Source organism: Gallinula chloropus, assembly GCF_964237585.1.
Source record: "Gallinula chloropus genome assembly, chromosome: 1".
NCBI lineage: Eukaryota > Metazoa > Chordata > Aves > Gruiformes > Rallidae > Gallinula > Gallinula chloropus.
The window spans coordinates 118,989,025-119,007,490 of record NC_140085.1 but is presented as its reverse complement, the minus strand read 5'-3'; the positions used below and the strand labels follow the sequence as shown (position 1 = coordinate 119,007,490).

The following is an 18,466-nucleotide window of genomic DNA, read 5'->3' as shown; positions in this document are numbered from 1 at the left end:
TTTGCAAGAGATATAAATAGTTATGCTTCAGGGTATAAACTAACCACTAACTGTCTCAGGGTTGTGAAGAAACTACCCAACACACTTGTTAACAAGTAATCGTTCCTTCTAATTTTCCCCTGCACACACTCCTTTGAAGTCCTTCAGAGAGAAACGGACGATTGGCAGATTCAGCATGCTCATTTGCTCATTCTCATTTAATTTTAGTCCTGGCACTTGCTCTGTAACACAGATCCTTATATTCCCATACAAAGTTAAAAAGAAACAAAAATCAAAACAGCTAAGCCTGTCTAACACATGAAAAACACCTCGCTGGCTTTGCTTTTCATCAAAATACATAATGGCATTTGCTTCCAGGGTACACTGCTTTCTGAAAGGGATAAAATATCGGCCACGAGAAAGCTGCTCACCCCCTTCCTTCAGTGGATCAAAGGCGACATTATTTTGTTCCAGCGGAGTAAATCCCACTGAGGTACAGCGTAGAAAACAGAAACCTAAAAACCAACAGAGAAATATTGAGAAAACAACACATAACATACTTCCGAGACAGTATCACTGAAGAAAATAGTTTGGTTTATTACGTGGATCCTTCTCCAAGTTTAAACAAATTGATGGAGATTATTTTACAAGTTTTGCAAATTTTATTTTCATTTTTAATAACCTGTGATCAGATTCGTGTGCTATTACTTGAGATTTCCCTCCTCTTGCTTCATTCATTCTTTGGGTTTGTCTTTGCTGACACCTCTAACAGAAGGCTACATTAGGACTGCTAACTCGCTTGCTGTTCATCTTTTGCATTTTACTCTCTGGCTCGGTGTCTGTCTGCCTAGGCTAGAAAAGACACATCCCAAAAATACAACTCTGAAATGCATATAGGAATAACTCTGCAGTGTCGTAAAAATTAAGCATAAAGCCAAGAATGGTGAAAACCTTTTTTTTTTAAATGCAAATCTCCTTCATAATCATGCTTTGATTTTACCATGGAATGTGCACTAATGATCACTATAATTGAGGAATCTACTACATGATAAAACTAACAGACCATAGGGAGGGGCACAAACCATTAGTAGGATCACATGTTCCATGAAGACAGGTTCTGCTACAGGATTATTCTGCAATTTTAAAAAAGCTTTCCAAAAATTACCAGTGAAAATTACTTTAATTATATTTAATTTCATGCCGTCTGTTTGATATATTAAAGCTACTTTTAAAGAGTAGCACTGATTGTGAAAGTAAAGTAGCAAAGACCGTGAAAACCTATTTAGAAGCAGCACTGCTGAAAAGCATTCAAAAAGGCCTTCAAAACTATCTCGGGGAAGTTCCAGGCACTAATGTTGACAAAGGCCATCTGAATGATGCTAAAACACAGAGCTGAGATCTTCAGTCAGGCTACCACCATTCCTCACACAGACAAAGTTCCTGTGTTCTCAGTTTTGCCAACTGCCTAAGAACTGGAAACAAAGTAACTCCAACATTTCTGAAAGTGACATGAATTGGTATTTGGACTTGAAAACAAACAAAAAATGATCCAAGCATAGTGTAGAAGTCATGTTTTGTGGTCAAGTTGACAGAAAAACAAAATGCTACGGGCTACTTGATATAAGTGCCATTTCTGTGTCATGAAATCTAGCTCTGTAAAGAGCAGGGAAGACACTCTGGGGAGCTATAAGCTAGTATAAGCTTCAGTCACTGGTTGGAGATAAAATATGAAGCTATAAGAAGCTTCAGTTCAAAGTGATACACCTGGTCTTGAAGTCTCAGATGACACGTTAAAAGTTCTTATCACGTTCTTTTAAACAGCCAAAGACCAATGTCCCCAAAGAATGGGCTTCTCTCTCATTTTTGCAACTCCAGTCTGTTCCGAGAAGAGAATGTACCCTCTTACTCCTACTTTGCATGCTATTTTTTTTTCCTATAATTTTGGTACACATTTTCACCCACTTAAACTTACTGGGCTATTTTCAAACAGAGGATTTCTCACTGTTCATAGCATCTTCTGAATGTGGGTCACTGCCAGATAAATTTGGATTATTTCTGCCTTGTCTCAGTTCAGACATAAAGAACAACTTCTTCACTACTGCAAATCTGAAAAAACTGCTCCCTTCATTCAAAAGCAACTGCAGCAAAGAAACAATCATGCCACTGCTGCCAGATCTGGTCAGTCAAAAACACTTCGTGAATGAAGAAGAAGTTGTTGCCTGCAAAGTCCCCAGATGACACTCTGGAAACAAGTTTCTAGAAAGGGTATGAGATACTAAGGGCAGAGAGAAAGAGGTACGGAGAAGATATGCAGGCCCAGGTGAAGGATGCTGCAGAGGAAAAGTTTTGGCTGAAAAGGTGCCAGAGGACACTGCAGTCCTCTTGCCTTCATCCAAGAGACACTTGACAGCAATTCAGATCAAAGTCTACTCTAAAACATACCAGACAGGAAAACAAGAGAGACCTGAGCTTGCACGTTATGTCCTCTCACATATCCCAGTGGTGACAAGAACAGGGAGCAGATATACCTGTTAAAGGACAGAGACAGTACCAAGGCATGGTGGAGCCCAAACTGGGAATTGCTACTGCCAATTTGGGGGTTTTTGTGAGGGTTTTTTTCCTTTTCTTTTTATTCCTCTTCCAGAAAAGCTTTAAAGTCATGCTGTTGTAATAAAAAACATACTTAACTATGAAACCAAAACCAAGGGCAACTTGCTTTGTCAGTTAAAAAGCATATAATGATTGAAGTTTTTACTACAAAGAAAAATACGACCTTGTTCATTCAAGCATAGAAGAACCCTCTGTTCAGCCATTCTCCCATTTTGCATGTCAGCTAGTAAGAAACAAAGACCTGTGCATACATTCACATATAAAAACATTAGCAGACATTAAGATCAAGATACATCACATTTTTATAGATTCAAATAATAATAATGAAGCAATATGTAGAGTAGATATGACAACACGCCATCAGGGATTCATTCTACCTTTCCTGCAGTGGTTACCTATCTCCATCAACCTGCCTACGAAGAGACATTCAGTAAAATTAAGACAAACAAATCAATATGAAGTTGATGCACACGAGTTTATTAAAACCGTGCTCAATGAGAATGTCCTCCTCATTCAGCAGCAAGGTGGCTTCCATTTCCTCTACCTTATGTACTTAAAGTATAGTCATTATTTAGAATATTATACCTTTAGAAAGATGATGTTCCTGTTCAGGAACATAATACCAGCCTCGGGTATTGCACTACACAGATACACCTAAACAGTTATTACACAACAGTTGCACTCTCAATTTCCCTGGGAGAGAAGCCTTAAAAAGGCACAAAACCAATTTTCAGCTGCAGTAAATTGAGATTAGTTTCATGTCCCTTTTTTCCACCCTCCATTGTTTGGTGGTGCAATGAAGTTATTTATATATTAATCTTGATGAATATGAGACTACATTAAAAAAAAAGGAACGCATATTATACTGTAAGAAACTGAAAAATAAAAGGAAGTTAAAATCCACAAAGGTTAAACATCTTCAGAAATACAGGCTACACTGCAAGCTACCATCAACCCTTCTCTGCCTGTAGGATTTTGAACATTTATACTACATAAGAGTGGCTTTATTCAGCAAGACCCCTCCAACACCATCTATACTGTATTGTTGTCCCATTAATCTTCCATAGCATCCCCTTTCCCTATCATCCCATTTCAGAACTTAATAAGCCATACTAAGTATTTCTATCACAGGCTGTGTTCCAAGCATCACCACGCAATGTCACACAGCATGACAAACAGCAAACCAGCTCATGAAAAGATTTGTGTCCCTTTAGCGATTTGCTCTGTGTAAACTCTGCATTTGGTTTCTTAAAGGAGTTCTGGGAATTCTATTTGCAGGTACCAAATATAAGAAAAGCATTATAAAAAAGTGCCACTTTATAAGCTGGAATTGCATATGCAGTAACTGATAAAATGGATATTAGGAATGCATAACAAATTTCTCAAGGCACAAAAGCATCTGGGTCTTTTGAAGAACTTCAGCACATTAATTCCACATACATGCTTTGTGTTTACACCAGCGCATTTCTTGGGAAACATGCAGAATCATGGTTCACGTTCACGGTTCATGTAACTGCCAATTAACCATAGTGCCTCTTAATAACAAGGGAGAGAAAAATGTGAAATCCTATCCAACCTAGCCATATAATACTACTAGGTATCCTTCCTCCAGGTAGCTCTTGGCATTGCAGAAGAAAATCCTCAGGCTGCTTTCCTACCTTCTGCACAATGAAAACCTCGTTCTTCTAACTGTTAAAAGATTCTCAAATTCAAGAAACTTCCAGCAGCATCTCAGTTTCTCCTACACATTTCCCACTGAAATTTGACCCTGCTTTATTAGCTCCATAAAGTAACAGCAAGGAACTAAGGGGACTAAACAGAAATTTTGGTAAAAGGAAAACAGAACTTGGTGGAAAGGAAACCTCCCTTCTTTAACTGCTCCTAGACTCCAGAGGGATTAGTGTATGAGGGATCAGAAATACTTCCCATCACTCCCTTATTCATTTCTAATATTCACATAGTAAATGAAGATTCCTTCAGTGGTTTTGGGGGAGTGGGGGCTTATTCTGTATTATTGAGACTGAAAACTGGGACTTTTTGCGGTTCTGGCTTGTGAATCCCAACTTACACATCGTGATTCCTCACACATCTACTTGTCACAGGACAATATTTTTGGGGACCTCAGTATTTACCCAATGTGCTGTTGTCATAACATTTCAGACTCAAAACGAAGGAGGTAAGCCTAACATCTGCCTCGCTGCTATTGCGGTAAGAGTTCATCAGAAAGACTACCAAGAACCCCTCGCATACCAGAGGGCATGTTACCAGCAATTCCACATCTGGAACTAATTCTGGTACAACTGCCCTAACTAATGGTATTTAATTACTTTTTTAAACAAAATTTTACATATATAAAAAACCCAAAAAAACACCACACCACCAAAACCAACACCACACCACCAAATACACAGAGCTCCACACTGCCCATTTCCCCAGCAATCCCCACATGGATGAACAACAGGTTTGTGTATGTGCCAGGCAGTTTCGTTCCTTTGCCACTGAAGCCTTCGGAATATCCTCCCAAGTGCATAGTGAATCTCCTACTTCTGGAGAGACTCGTTTTATCCTATCCTTCCAGGCGAATTAAACCAAAGCAACAGGAAATCCTATTTTAATCATGATTTGTACCAGCACCAAATAAACTATGACTGAAATTAACCTTGTTTTGTGTTTATACTTTGTGGTTTCATAAAGACGACAAAGAATAAACCACCCATCTCACTATGCCTTTATTGCTATTGAATACTTTACAATGTTAGCAAGCAGTTTATGTAAGCTTTCCAAAAAATTATTCTAAAAACATAAAAGTTTCTAATGATTCCATGAAAGACTGAATTCCTAATGCTACTGAAGCACACTTAAAGAATGAAGAAGAGTTCTATTTAACTAACAACTGCATTTAAAATGGACTTCAGGCGTTGAACGTATAAGAAAATCCTGCCTATGCATTTCTGGGATTTAAATACTTCATACAAATTGAGATGTTCCATTATCAGATATGTCCCTTTAAGATTTAAAAAATAACGAGCTTGTCAATGAACCAAGAATTAACTTGAACTAGCCGAATAAACTAACGGGACACAAAATCCTGATCCTCCAACTCTCTTATCAAATCCAGTTCCAGTTGGTCGGTAACTTTTCCAGTCTCTTCCCCACTCTAGACACTAACATTTGGTTGAACATAAACAACTTTGTTTTTCTGATAGGAGTTCATTTTAGGGCCTCTGCTTATTTTCTTTTTAAAACAGTGATCAAATAAAAAGCCCTTCCTTGCCTGCTCTGCTCTGTCCACACCTCGTTAGTGATGGTGAACCAGAAGCAATCAGTTCATTTTTGCAAGGAAGATGTGCTGTGTTCTAGCCTCTCCTGCTCCTGTGCCCTTTGTGCTCCCTCACCCATCCATATTCTTTCTGCTCTTTAGCCCCATACTAACCTTCCCCATTGCTCCTTCCACACCAACATACAACTTGCCCTCTTTCTCACCCCTCATCCTCTCTCATCTCTTCCACTTCTGACCATTTTCAGTTTGGCTGGTACCATCCCTTTTAGGTTCCTGGGCCTACTCCTGCATTTCCACTAAGCTTCAATCTCCATTTCTCACCACTCTCTGAACACCAGTCTTCACCCCTACAGGAGTACGATTGCTGCCTAAGCATTCTGGGGTTGGGGGAGAAGCACAGATAAAGACTAGGACTAAACTTACCCAGGACCTACTGATGTGGGACACATCATGCTTAACTACTCGGTCCAGATGACGACTGCACAATTGGGTGACGTGCAAGGACCAACAGACAGGAAAATACTTGTAGTACACGGAATTTTCAGCGAGTCTAGTTAAGAAATACATGCTGAGCAACATGCATCAAAAAGCTTTTCAAGAGTTTGATTTGTTGAAGTTTCTCAAGGTACAGCCATATGCTCTGTATCAATGTTTATGCTCTCTTCCCCTCTCTCCTCTGCAATGCTAAATTCCAGCACTGAAGTGTTGAGATGCTCTTAAATAAGCCAAAACAGCATTTCCTCTGCTTTTGAATGAACATATTTAATTTTTCTTAAAGCAATTATCAAAATGCTGAGTAATTTTCACTTGAAGTTTCCAGAGTAACCCTGCTCAAATGTACTCATGATAGCAAATTTTCTTGTGACTGAGAAATAAGCTACTGAAAACAACATCTCAAACCCACCCTTACCCAACCAGGTAACCCTACTCCTGGCATCGCTGCTGTGATGACCTACAGCAGGCGCAAATGGGCCAGAACAGGTTCAAGTTAACTAAAGAACTTCTATGTCAGTCTGCTATCACTTATAAAACATACACCACATACATATTCATTCCCATATTCTCCATGCACATTAAGCATCTTTTATGTCCAAATTCTTCTTTCATAATCACCTTTGCTTCCTCTGAATATAAAAGACTTGGACTTTATTTTTCAGCAGTAAGTACTATAATATCATTTTCCCTTTGTTTTGTTTGCCATGTAATTTGAAAAACACGATGAGGGATGTGAAGTACGGCCACATTCTCCAGCTTCCTCTGCCCTCAAGGAAAAACAGAGGCAACTCCAAAAAGCTCACATATGAAGTATCAGTTGGAATTGGTGGTTTCTACAGAATTGATCCCTCTTTGAGGACACCAGCAGTAAGCTACCATACTCTACTGGAAAAAGTATTTTCCTCCTGAATTTAGTGCCAGCTGCAGAAGGTGACTGTTGCAGACCCATAGGTAGAGCAGGCTAAGGGACAGTAGACAACTATGACAGTCAGCTCACATTTTCAATAAATCACCTTTTGTCTGTCCAAGTACTTAGATGGCTGCCCCATTTAACAGCAAATCGTTCTTCTACACACAGGTGAGAACAAGACTGTCTGGAGTGATTGTTATATTAAAACCAAACAAGGCTGTTTGTACGTAGGACGATAAGCAAGGGCGTAATTACAAGCAGGCTGCCTCTAACACCAACTTCCTTTTTGTCCTTCAGCAAGATACATGACTCAGTATCCCCACGCTGCTCCATGAAAACACATCAGTGCTCCGTTAACAAAGACCGGCTCTTCCAGATTTTCGGTGTCGCCATTGTATTCTCTACCCTGCCCCTAGTTCCATTTGATGATACCCATGTTCTACAGTTATGATGTGAAACAATCTTACTCAACAAGGTGAAGAGCCTGCTAACAACCACAAATACTTTTGTGTTCAGTTATCTTCAGGAGAACTACAATGGCCTTGGTAAAGTACTTGGGTAACACCTGGCAGCCAGGTAGCGAAGGAAAGAACTCTAGCAGCAGCTTTTTTTCCTTGCACTTGGAATCCTCTTGCTTAGAAGAGCAATAAGTTGTTTTATGTTTTGTAGAGTGTTGCTGTGGTAAAATAACACCCCCCCCCAGAGACTTATCATTTGTAAGCCTACAGACTCTTTTAACAAGTGAGACTGAAGCAACCAGCTGCTGCTGCAAGAGAGAAGTAACATTTGTGGAATTTTAAATTTCACACACACACACACAAAAATTTCAGTCTGTCTTACACAAAAAATAAAAATATAAATTTCCTTTATTGTAAGCTTTCACATGTGTGCCAGTTTTGTAGAGGTCATATTTGGCTCCTGGACCACTACATAATATTCTGAGACAATCTGGACTACAGCTCTGTCTTCATCCAGGGCATTAACAGAGCCATTAGAACAAGCAGCTCCACCATCACAATAGTGAGGCTGAGGATCCTTCACCCTTGGCGGTTAGTACAGGGCTTAATAACAACAGAGTTGTTATTTTCCAGGAAATTGAATTGCTCCTAACCACTTCTAAACTTTCTGTGGTAGCAATCAGAGTTATTATGACTTTATTACAGCACTGCATTTACAGTATGGGGAAATGTATGAGAGGAATACAGTCAGAAAAGAAAATTCTGAAGAAATTACAGCTTGTAGAATTCATTCCCATTTCATAAGATATATGTGCTTATGCTAAGTACTTCAATTTAATTAACTCTAAACTCCTTTTAGTCGAATTAATGGAAGACTGCAAAGATTTCTGGTTTTAAAAGTATTTTTTATATTCAAAGATAATCCAAATCTTTAAAATTGTATCTAATTATGAAAGAGTACAAATCAAGGCTGTAAATTACTTAATATTAGACTAACTTTTTACATGCCAAAGAGAAATTTCCAAATATAAAATAAAACCCCCAAAGAACCGCAACATACAAACAACTCGAAGAATTCTCGGGTTTCCTATTAGCACATAGGAAATGGTAACAAAGTAAATTCCAGTCCAGCAAAGCACTTTATCCACATGAACAGACGACCCACTTTCGATTTATGTAGAGAAGGATACACAGGCATAGATTAAAAAAAAAAATTTTAAAATGATTGAGAAGCTCAATGAGAATGATGAGGTATCAGCCTCCAAAGTTTCAGCGTGGTGCAATAGCCTCTGCACTATCTACCTTTACTCTGCAAACCAAGTAAATGGAGCTGTGCCTTTCACCACTTAACTGAAGGTTACAGTCAGGAAACATACTGAAACCTACACTGAAATTTTCCTGTGGATACTTTGATCATAAGATGACAAGAAAATATTTAAAGTGGTAACAGTCAACAGTAAAAATATACTATACACTTCAAAAAGGAACTGAAGACAGAATATATATAAAAGAATAATCAGAATGACTTATTTTGGATAGCTTAAAAACAATGACATGCCAAAGAAGTGTGGACCAGTTAGGTCAGACTGAATAGATGTGAAACATTTGGGTTTGTTTTTTTTCCCCTCCCTCAAGTTGTTTTAAACTTAAATGTAACAATTATATATGGCTACCTGCAGACACAGAAAGGGATAATTCTGCAATATTGTTTTGCAGATCTGTTTAGAAAATGCACTCAAAAATGCATTTGCTGTTCCTTGATACTCTAGCAATGACATGGTCTGGAAACACTTAAAAGGATTTCTGATAGTCACAACGACTTGATTCTTGGTTCAGTATAATCCACACAATTTGCACATGCAGCTAACAGGGACTAACCAGGACTCATTCTGAAACAAGTCTTCAGTGCTTACCCAGCTGCAGAAGTTGTGTCACTTTAACTACACATATATAACTAAATGGATATAACCCCCTAGCAGAGGCAGACCGTAAATAGTTTGTATCTCATAGAGGAAAGGGAACAAGTGTATTCACGCTACAGAGAACAGCGAGGCACATAAATTTCTAAAGCTACAGTTGTTACAATTGCCCTAATCAAACAATTTACACTGGTGAAAACTGTGTGCAAGCAGGCTCTAGAATAAAATGACAAACAGTATTATGAACTGACTGTGTGTGCATGTATTTGTAAAGACCATTTGAACAATTAGACGAGACTTTCAGCATGGACTGAAAATGATCTACAGCCTCCTGCTATCCTCCATAGGATGCTGGCTCAAGTGTTTCCCAACAGCCACAGATCAGAACATATTGTCCATGATCCCTATCCCTGTGATTGGCTTAATGGAACGCACACATCCTATTCCAAATAGAGGCAAGGACAAAAATGCATCTTGCCTGGGCAGCTCTTAATTGCAAGTGACAAAACAAAACAAAAAACCAACACCCCCCCCCCCCCCCCCCCCCGAAGTAATTCATTGCATGGCATAAAAATTCACTTGTAAGGGTACTGGTACCAGACCAGGTCTTTCACTCTCCTTCCCAAAACCATACTAATCGTTTACTTAATGTAACTGAGAAAAGGAGTCATAATCCCAGCAGCAGATTTAAAAAAAAAAAAAAAAAGCCACACACAAAAAAAATACCCAAAACCATGACCATGGCTCTAAAATTACATTTTACCTTCCCATTTAGTAGAACTGAAAATATTTAAGAAATAATAAAAAAAGACAGTGATAGGCTGTAGAGAAAAATATCACACAGATGTGTTAACTACTTGTATTGTAAACTGATGAACTCTGAGCCATACAGCTGGGGTTGTGGGAACGAGGGAAAGCTATCGACTACTCCACAGAGACCCGGGACACGCGGCTAATTGAGGCAATATTTCAGGATAAAACCAGCACTTGATTTATTATTGTTTACACACATCATAAGCAGGGCCTCTGGGCAATGTCAAGTTTCAGCTCCTAATTGCGGCTATGTAAACATTCAGGAAGCCTCCGTCTAGGTGTCAAGAAGCCTCTACTCGTAACCGAGCCAAGAGACAATGAGGTCACATCAAAAATTAAAGAAGAAAGAAAAAAAAAAAAAGAAAAAAAAAAAAAGAAAAAGAGGAAGAAGCCACCTCACGCCAGAACCACACACACAGCCCCAAGAGCCGGCCGCTAGCAGAATCTGCTTTCTATGAACAAGAGGGGAGGCGCGGGGGGAAGCACAGCCAAAGACGCGTCAGTCCCCGCTCTCCTGGGGGGCGGGCCGAGCTCCGCCGGATCGCGCCGCCACCGAAGCGGCACCGGGGCCAGGGCTCGGGGCTCACCATCCCACCCCCGGCGGCACCCCGCGGCGCCGGCACGGGGACTACGCGCGGCCGCAGAGGCCAACTGCCGTCAGCAGCCCCCTTCCTCCAATCCCCCCCCGCCCCTCCAACCCCCCCCCCCTTTCCCGGGGGCCGCACCCGGCCGGGTCGGGGCAGGTGCGGAGGGAGGCAGCTGCCGCGGCGGTTTGATCCCCGCCACAGGCGAGGATCTTCCCGAGCTGGGCTGGGTTGGGCCGGGTCGGCTGGGCCTGGCACGGCTGCGAGGGGAGGCGGGGGGGGAGCGGGACCCCGGAGAACCCCTGCTGGGCGCTGCGCTCCGCTCTGCCTTGCCCTCCTTCCCTCCCCCCCCCCCCTCAAAGGAACGCCTGCCAACACGGCGCTGGCTCTTTAAGTATCACGTCGCCTCCCCGCTCCCGTCGCCCCCTCTCCTTCCTCCTCTTCCTCCTCCTCCTCCTCCTCCTCCGCCGCCGCCTCCCCCCTCCCTCCCTCCACCCCACCCCCCCGCCCGTACTCCGGCCGCCGCGTCCCCTCCGCGCGGCGCCGAGCAGCGGCCCGCGCCTGCCTCTTCGCCTCGCCTCCCCTCCCCTCCCCTCCCCTCCCCGCCGGCGCGCGCGGCGCCCGCGCGCCCCCGGCGGCGCGCGCCCACGAGAGACAACGGTTACACGGCGGCCGTTCCAGAAATTTCCTCGCTCCCCCTCCCCCCCACCCCCCCCCCCGCCCGCCACCGCCCCTAACCCCCCTCCGGGCGAGTTGCGGAGAGCGGGTACCCCCTCCCCGCTGTTCGGCGTGCCGGGCTCACCCACCCCCTCCCCCTACACAAACCCCCCCCCTTCTCCTCGCCCCCCCCCCTCAATCGCTCCTTCCCCAACCGCCACCACCCCCCCTCCCCGGTCTGGTGGTACGCCTGGGCCCGGCCGGCGGCAGCGGCGGCGGGCGCGCCGTGATGGATGGCTGGCTGGCTGGCTGGGAGCGGGTTTGAGTGACAGCGCTTACCTGGGTGCCAATCTTCGTCACACTGACAAGCGGCTGCAGCAATCGGGACCCGCACCGCCGCGACACGCGTCACCACGCACACACGCGCCCGGCCAATCGCCGGCCGCGCTGCCCCGAGACGCCACCACGCCGCGCATCACGCCTCATCAATATTCACCGGGCGGGGCGGGGCCCGCTCGGCGGCGGCCGTAGGGAGGCGGCGCGCGGGAGCCCCGCCCCCCGCCCCACCGCCCCGTCAAGGGGGGGGGAGACGGCGGGGCGGGGCTCCCGCGCACCGCCTCCCTACAGCCGCCGCCGTGCGGGCCCCGCCCCGCCTCTCCCCCGGGTTGGAGCGGAGGGGGGGGGGGGGGGTGAAACCACCTCCTCGGGGGGGCGGGGGGAGATACCAAGTGGTTCCGCCGCACGGGGCGAGGGCGGCAGCCCCTGAGGCGGCAGCGGCCAGCGGCTTGTTTCTCCTCAGCCGGCACCCGGTGCCCGCGGCCGTCTCAGAGCCTGAGGAGAAGGGTCGTAGGAAGCGGGGTGGGGAGTCGTCCCTGGGGCTGGGCGTCGCGCCGCTCGGGAGACTTGTGGGGAGGGAGGGTAGCGGGACCACCCCCCCCACCCCCCCCCGGCCCCGCCCTGCTCCTGAGGAGCACCGAATTTGGGAGCCTCGGTGGAGCTGGCCAGGATCTCGCTGGACGCCACCCCCGAGGCTGTGCGGGCCTGTATCCCAGAACATGTATCCCAGAAACCGGGGGGGGGGGAATCTCCTCCAGCCTGGTGAAACTGCCCAGCAGATCGTTTGCCGGGCTGTCACCCTTCATCCCCCAAAACATTCTCAGTCTCGACCCCCGAACCCTTGGTCCCGCCTCAGGCTCCGAGCAAGGGGACGCCCTGCACTGCAGCCAGCACCTCCCCGGGAGCTCAGGATCCCGCCGTCGCCCGAAACAACGGTGCTGGGTACAGCTGTCGCGCCTTCAACCAAAAGTCCGCTTCCTTTCTCCACTTGGAAGAAAACTGCACTCTCACAGCTCTTCCCTCCCGTCCTACCGCTTCCTCTAAACTGTTCTTAAGCAGGAGAACCGGGAAAATGTGGCTCCCAGCAGATGCTTGCCTTGTGACTTGGCCTTTTTGCTGTTGAGGTATTTTAAAAGTTTCTTTTGCTGTGCAAAAGGGCTTGGACCTCCGCATTTTCAGTCGGGTCACTGAGATGATCTCTCACCTCTACCTCGCTCCTCATTCTTACAATCACTGAAAAAAAAAGCCATCTTGGGAACCTCTCCCTCTCTCTTTGAGGGCACAAAGTTACCTGAGTGGAGGGTGTGTGTGTGAAGAAGCTGGTACACAGAGAGCAAATCTTATCATAGGAAGCCTAGCTCAAAACCAAAGCTGGTTTAGTTTCAGGTTTTGTAGTCCATCTGCAGAGCAGCTGCTGGGAATCTACTTGATTATCCTGTACCCCTGTAAACGCCCTGCAGTTTACCAAGGTCTCTGCCACGCTCCTCCTGTTGGTTTAACAGTAGCAAGCAGCCTAGTTTGTTTTATATAACACTTCCCCAGGCCAGGCCACGTAAGGAAGATCTGGCTAACAGACTGGCAACAGAAATGTCAACTTAAATGCTCCTCTAAGCCAGGTTTTCCTTCAGGCCTCTGGGCATAACTGCTGTGACAAGACCCTGCTTAGCCAACACAGTTGCATCCCATCTTCAGGAATCTTGTCACCCTGTGCACACTGCCACCATTTGTCCACTGACAAAACAGTGGCTTCATCCTCTTGCTAGACCATTTGGAGCCTTTACAGGAGTTCATTTTCTAGTTGGGTTTCCCCATACAGTCAGAACCACAAGGATGTTGGGCTTGTGAACAGAGAAAGAACTTGTGCACCTAACAGAGAGAGCGTGAAAGAAAATGAATTACGCTAATCCAGGGTGCTCAGATGTGTGAATCAAGTCTCAAAGTTCATGTGAAAGATTTACATAAACACAATGATTTAAAAAAAAAAAAAAAGCAAACCAAATCTTAGTTTGTCTTACAAGGGCCTCTTTCTCTATTTCTGCTCTTGTGCCATGTAGCAACACCTCTAACAGAGCTCCTGTGGCCAGGCTCACTTCTTCTACCACAAGTTTCATCTCTCATTATCCCTAACAAATTCATTAGTGACACATTCACTAACAAGTGCTTGAAATTAACTGATTCCCATGCCTAGACCTGCCTCTTCTTCAAATTTGATTCTCCTTGCAAACCCTTTGTTCTCCTTCTACCTTGCCTTCACTTCTTTGGATAGGAGTTCAGCAATTCCTACTGAGAAAGCAGAGATTAAATTCAAAGTAATTTAGTTTCTGTTTAATCTCTTCTCCCAGTGATCTTCAAAGCTTTCAAAGCCTTGATACCTATCCCACCTTCAATTTTCCTTTCTCCTCCTGCTTCCTTTTGCTTTTCCTTCCTTTCTTTCCTGCCTTCCCCTTGCTCTTCCCCAGCTCCCTCCTCGCACATGGCAGGTGTAGAAATTCCTTGATTGCTGTCTTCCCTTTACCCTGATAATCCCAATTCTTGGTCTCCTTTGTAATTAAAGGCACTCCATCTTTTAATCTCCTCAGCCTCTTTTCACGGTTTTCATGACATCAGTAAATGCTCTAACTCCCTCGATCTTAAAGCATGACTGCTCAAGCACCAGAATTAAGAAAGGCTGGTTCCCCACACCTTTGTGCTTCGTGGTTTGTTAACTTTAGGGTCTAAGGTGCAGGCTTCAACTGAAATCTCTGCCAAAGTTGTGATGCGCACAGGGCCTCTCTCTTTGGTCAGTGGATACTGTTGCCTAAAAGCTCCTCTTCCAGACTTACTGTAATTCAGGAAGTAACACCACATGTCTTCCCTGCTCCTGCTCCAGCAACAAAATTATTCTGACCGCTTTAATCCTATCTCCTAGGGTGCGGGAGCAAGTGGCCAGGTTCAAAAGTTACTAAACGACATGGATACACCTTCAGTTTTACCTATACCTCCGTGGGGTGACCATATCAACCTCATTCCCTCAAGAAAGTAGCATAGAAGTCACCCTGCCTTCCAGCTGCCCATCTCTAAACAACCCGAGCGCCCTGTTCCCTGCCATTGTTGAGAGGTGCCCTGCTTTTCCTTTTATCCTCAGTTCTCTCTAATACAGCAGGCTAGAAAGCTAGGCTTAATTTTAAAACATCACAGCTGAAATAACTGCAGGATATGAAGATTTAAGAAAAGCATTAAAAATTACAAGGCTTTTGAGAGAAGCCTGCAACAGATAGAAAACAGAAGGAGCCACGAGGAAAGGAGCAGCAGGGGAAAAGGATGGAAAAGCAACTGAGATTGGTGATCCAAAACCAACCAACCAACCAACCAAGAGAACCCAAACAAAATTTGAAAGGACAGGTACCTATTTGTTTCTTCTTTTTTTTTGCCTCTCCCCTAATTATCCAAACAGTGCTGCCCCTCATCAGTTCTGCAAAAGGACAAGTGTCCAACACACAGGAGGGAAGACAGAAATCATGAGGAAATTCACTGTACTATGTATTTTATAAAGTTTATTACACACCTGATGTATTTTTGTACTATGACCTTCCATCGGTGTGGGTGCACTCACTTGAACCAAGTGGTGAGAGGGCTGCTTTTCTTCTGAAAAAGCAAAAGCTACGATCCAGGGTGAATGAAACATCGTGTTAATATTTTGTAACTGCAAATGGCAAGCACATAAAGCCACTACTTTCTGTGATAGTTAGGCTCGTAACTCCAAATAACAGAATATCCAGGGTCTCAAGCTTCTGCTACTGTCTTCATGTTGTACGTCTTAAATACACCCATTAGGTACAGCTCATTACTTAAAGCGTGCACAGATACGTTTATAGGGTCAGGACCCTACTTGCTTACTCAGAACAGCCCTAGAGCATTCCTCACAGTTGGAACAAGTATTTGCAAACGCAGAGCTGTGAAGGTCCCGTCTCACCTCAGGAGCAAAGCCCTCTCCCAAACCTCTGAAACACACTTTCAGTTGCAATTTAGTGATAGTAGGATTGGGCAAATGGACTGGAAGGCAAAGCTGGACCCTACGTACTGTTGCTGGATGAATGAAGCTTACTCTGACATCCTTCAGTAGTTTCCAAGTTCTAAAGACTGCAACTGTGGGCGTAATGTAGTATTTGTATGCATTTAACTTATGCAGAAAAAGGAGTCTTCTTGAGGCTCTTGACTGTGTACTTTGCAACTCTCTCATAATTAAGTTTTCAAAGGAAACATTTACATAGAGGCAGAGGGATGGGCTTTCTTGCAGGTGGCAGCAATCTGTACTCATAACTCAGTGAATGAAGACTGTAATTGCAGTGATAAGGCTGGAATAATCTCAGCAGAGTAGGGTTTTCCCCAGATTTCCATAAAAAAAAAAAAATCAGGTGAGTTTTTAAGCACTGATCTCCGAATAACGTGAGGCCTCTGCAGCAAACCAGTTTCTTCTTTCATCGCTCCAGGAGAAAAAAGGGATGTAATAAGACATGTCAAGGACGTAAGACATCCTCTGGCTGCTTGGAGGGCACTCCAGAAAGCAAGCTCTGCACACCCTGTTTGCCCACGCCACCCATTCCCATCTGCAGCCACAGCTTTATGCGGTATGGGAGGAGCCTGGGGAAAATGTGTGACTCTTTTTATAGTGGATACAGCTTTTAAGATTTTTAAAGCTGCAATTAATGAGTTAACTTCAGTCTAAATAAACGCCGAGCTTTGCTTGAACTGGATCACGGAGATCTGCCTAAGTCAGCTCAGAACACTCTCTCTGGAGAAATTAGGAGAAATTAAGAGCTCATGTCCCACAGCAGGACTTGGGCTTGGACCAAGAGCTGGCACTGCTGTGCAGTACTACTGCAAGGAGTTTCAGCGTGGGGATCAAGATGCCAGCCATCCTTTCGATGAGCAATTATTGCCCTGTGCTTCTTCCACCCCCTCTGTTCAGCAGAAAAAAAACAATGAAGCCTCCTTCAGAAAAAAAAAAGAAAAGGAAAACCGATAAGCGTTCAACATTTCTCCTCTTGTCAATTCGCATTTGCATTTCCAGAGCTGTACGTTAGCTGAATCACTGGCTGCGTACTACTCGCCCCATCTGTTTATACGGTTGAGTCACCGCATTACCAGTATCTTCACACGTTACTCGGAAGGAATTTGAGGCGATCTGGAAGGATAAAACCCCAGAGCTCCATTTGATAACGCTCCCCTTCTGTATGTTCTGTAGCGCACTCTGCAGCGCTCGCGTTCTGCTGTCGGGGATGTTAATTTGAACAAACTGCTATTTTAGGAGAAAAAGAGCTAATCATAAAAGCACAGCTTCCGCTGAGGAGCCCCAAGGCTGAGCTGCGATGTAGAAATCCCCCGCCACCTCCCCACGTGCGGCACCGCGCCCGGGGAACTGCGCGAGGAGCTCCACGGTGATGGAACAAACTTCTTTCACAACCCAATGTATCGGGTTTTTTTTTTCCACTTGAGATACTATAAACAGATTACCTTCTGAGGGCAAACGGCCTGCTCTTAGCGGTGCCAAAAGTTGAGAGCATCTTGTTGGACTGCAGAGTTTCTTCAAAGAGGTGTTACGCTTAAAAAGGCGTTTTCATCTACCTCATGGTGGGAGGGCGTGGGGGCAAAAACCAGGGCAGAGGTGCAGTAGAGCAGAGCCAGAAGGACAGAGGTGGAATTGCTAACACACACCTTGATTTTTATTTTACAAAAAACTCAAAAAGAGAATATTTTGTGTGAATCCCACCATGGAGCATTCACGTTATTCTGGGAGTTGAGAAGCAGCAAGTGAAAACAACTGAAATAAAAGAAAACCAGTGAGACTAGTTTTACCTTCCAGACCAGGGGCTAGATCCAACTCTCACAGAAGTCAGTGGAACAATTCCCACCGGCTTGAGCAGGATTTGGATTTGGCAAAGTGAAATGAAGAAAAATAACCAGGAAGCATTAATGAGAGGTTCTCAAACACTGGTCTACAGACCGCTTTCTTCAGTCCATAGAGACTCGTCTTTCCTCTCCATTACTCATTTACTTCCAGCTGCTTTTATGGGTTTCTGCATTTTGGAGCCTGGAAGAACTGAGAGGCGTTGGTAACAGGGAATGAGAATGGCTGGCCAGCCAACCTGCTCCCAACACCGTTTTGCAAATGGAAGAGGAAAGAATTCGATAGCTGAGCAAATAGAGAAAGAAATAAAGAAGGGAGTTTCTGAAGGAGTAGAAGGCCATTAAACTGACAGGATTAGGTGGCCTTCAGCAAGGATTAGGTGCTTTGCTGCCTAATGCAACTGTCTACCCAGGCACCTGAGCTCCTAGCACAAAGCAAAAGAAAATCTGAGCTCCACACAGACATCTGCACTGAGCTAAAAGCAAATAGGAAGTGCCAAGGGTAGAAGTGTTCCACAAACATCCCCCATTCACCAAGT

At 44.6% G+C, this 18,466-nt stretch overlaps 1 protein-coding gene across 1 annotated transcript in view; it reads right to left on the bottom strand.

The window, feature by feature from the left end:
• PKNOX1 (PBX/knotted 1 homeobox 1) overlaps nucleotides 1-12,159 on the bottom strand; it is a 43,904-nt gene extending 31,745 nt beyond the window's left edge. The window contains exons 1-2 of the mRNA XM_084279132.1: nucleotides 12,045-12,159; nucleotides 411-494 (exon numbers count right to left, since the gene is read on the bottom strand). The gene's annotated coding sequence lies outside the window, so the exon portion shown is untranslated. The remainder of the gene's footprint in view (nucleotides 1-410; nucleotides 495-12,044) is intronic.
• Between the last annotated feature and the right edge of the window lie 6,307 nt (nucleotides 12,160-18,466).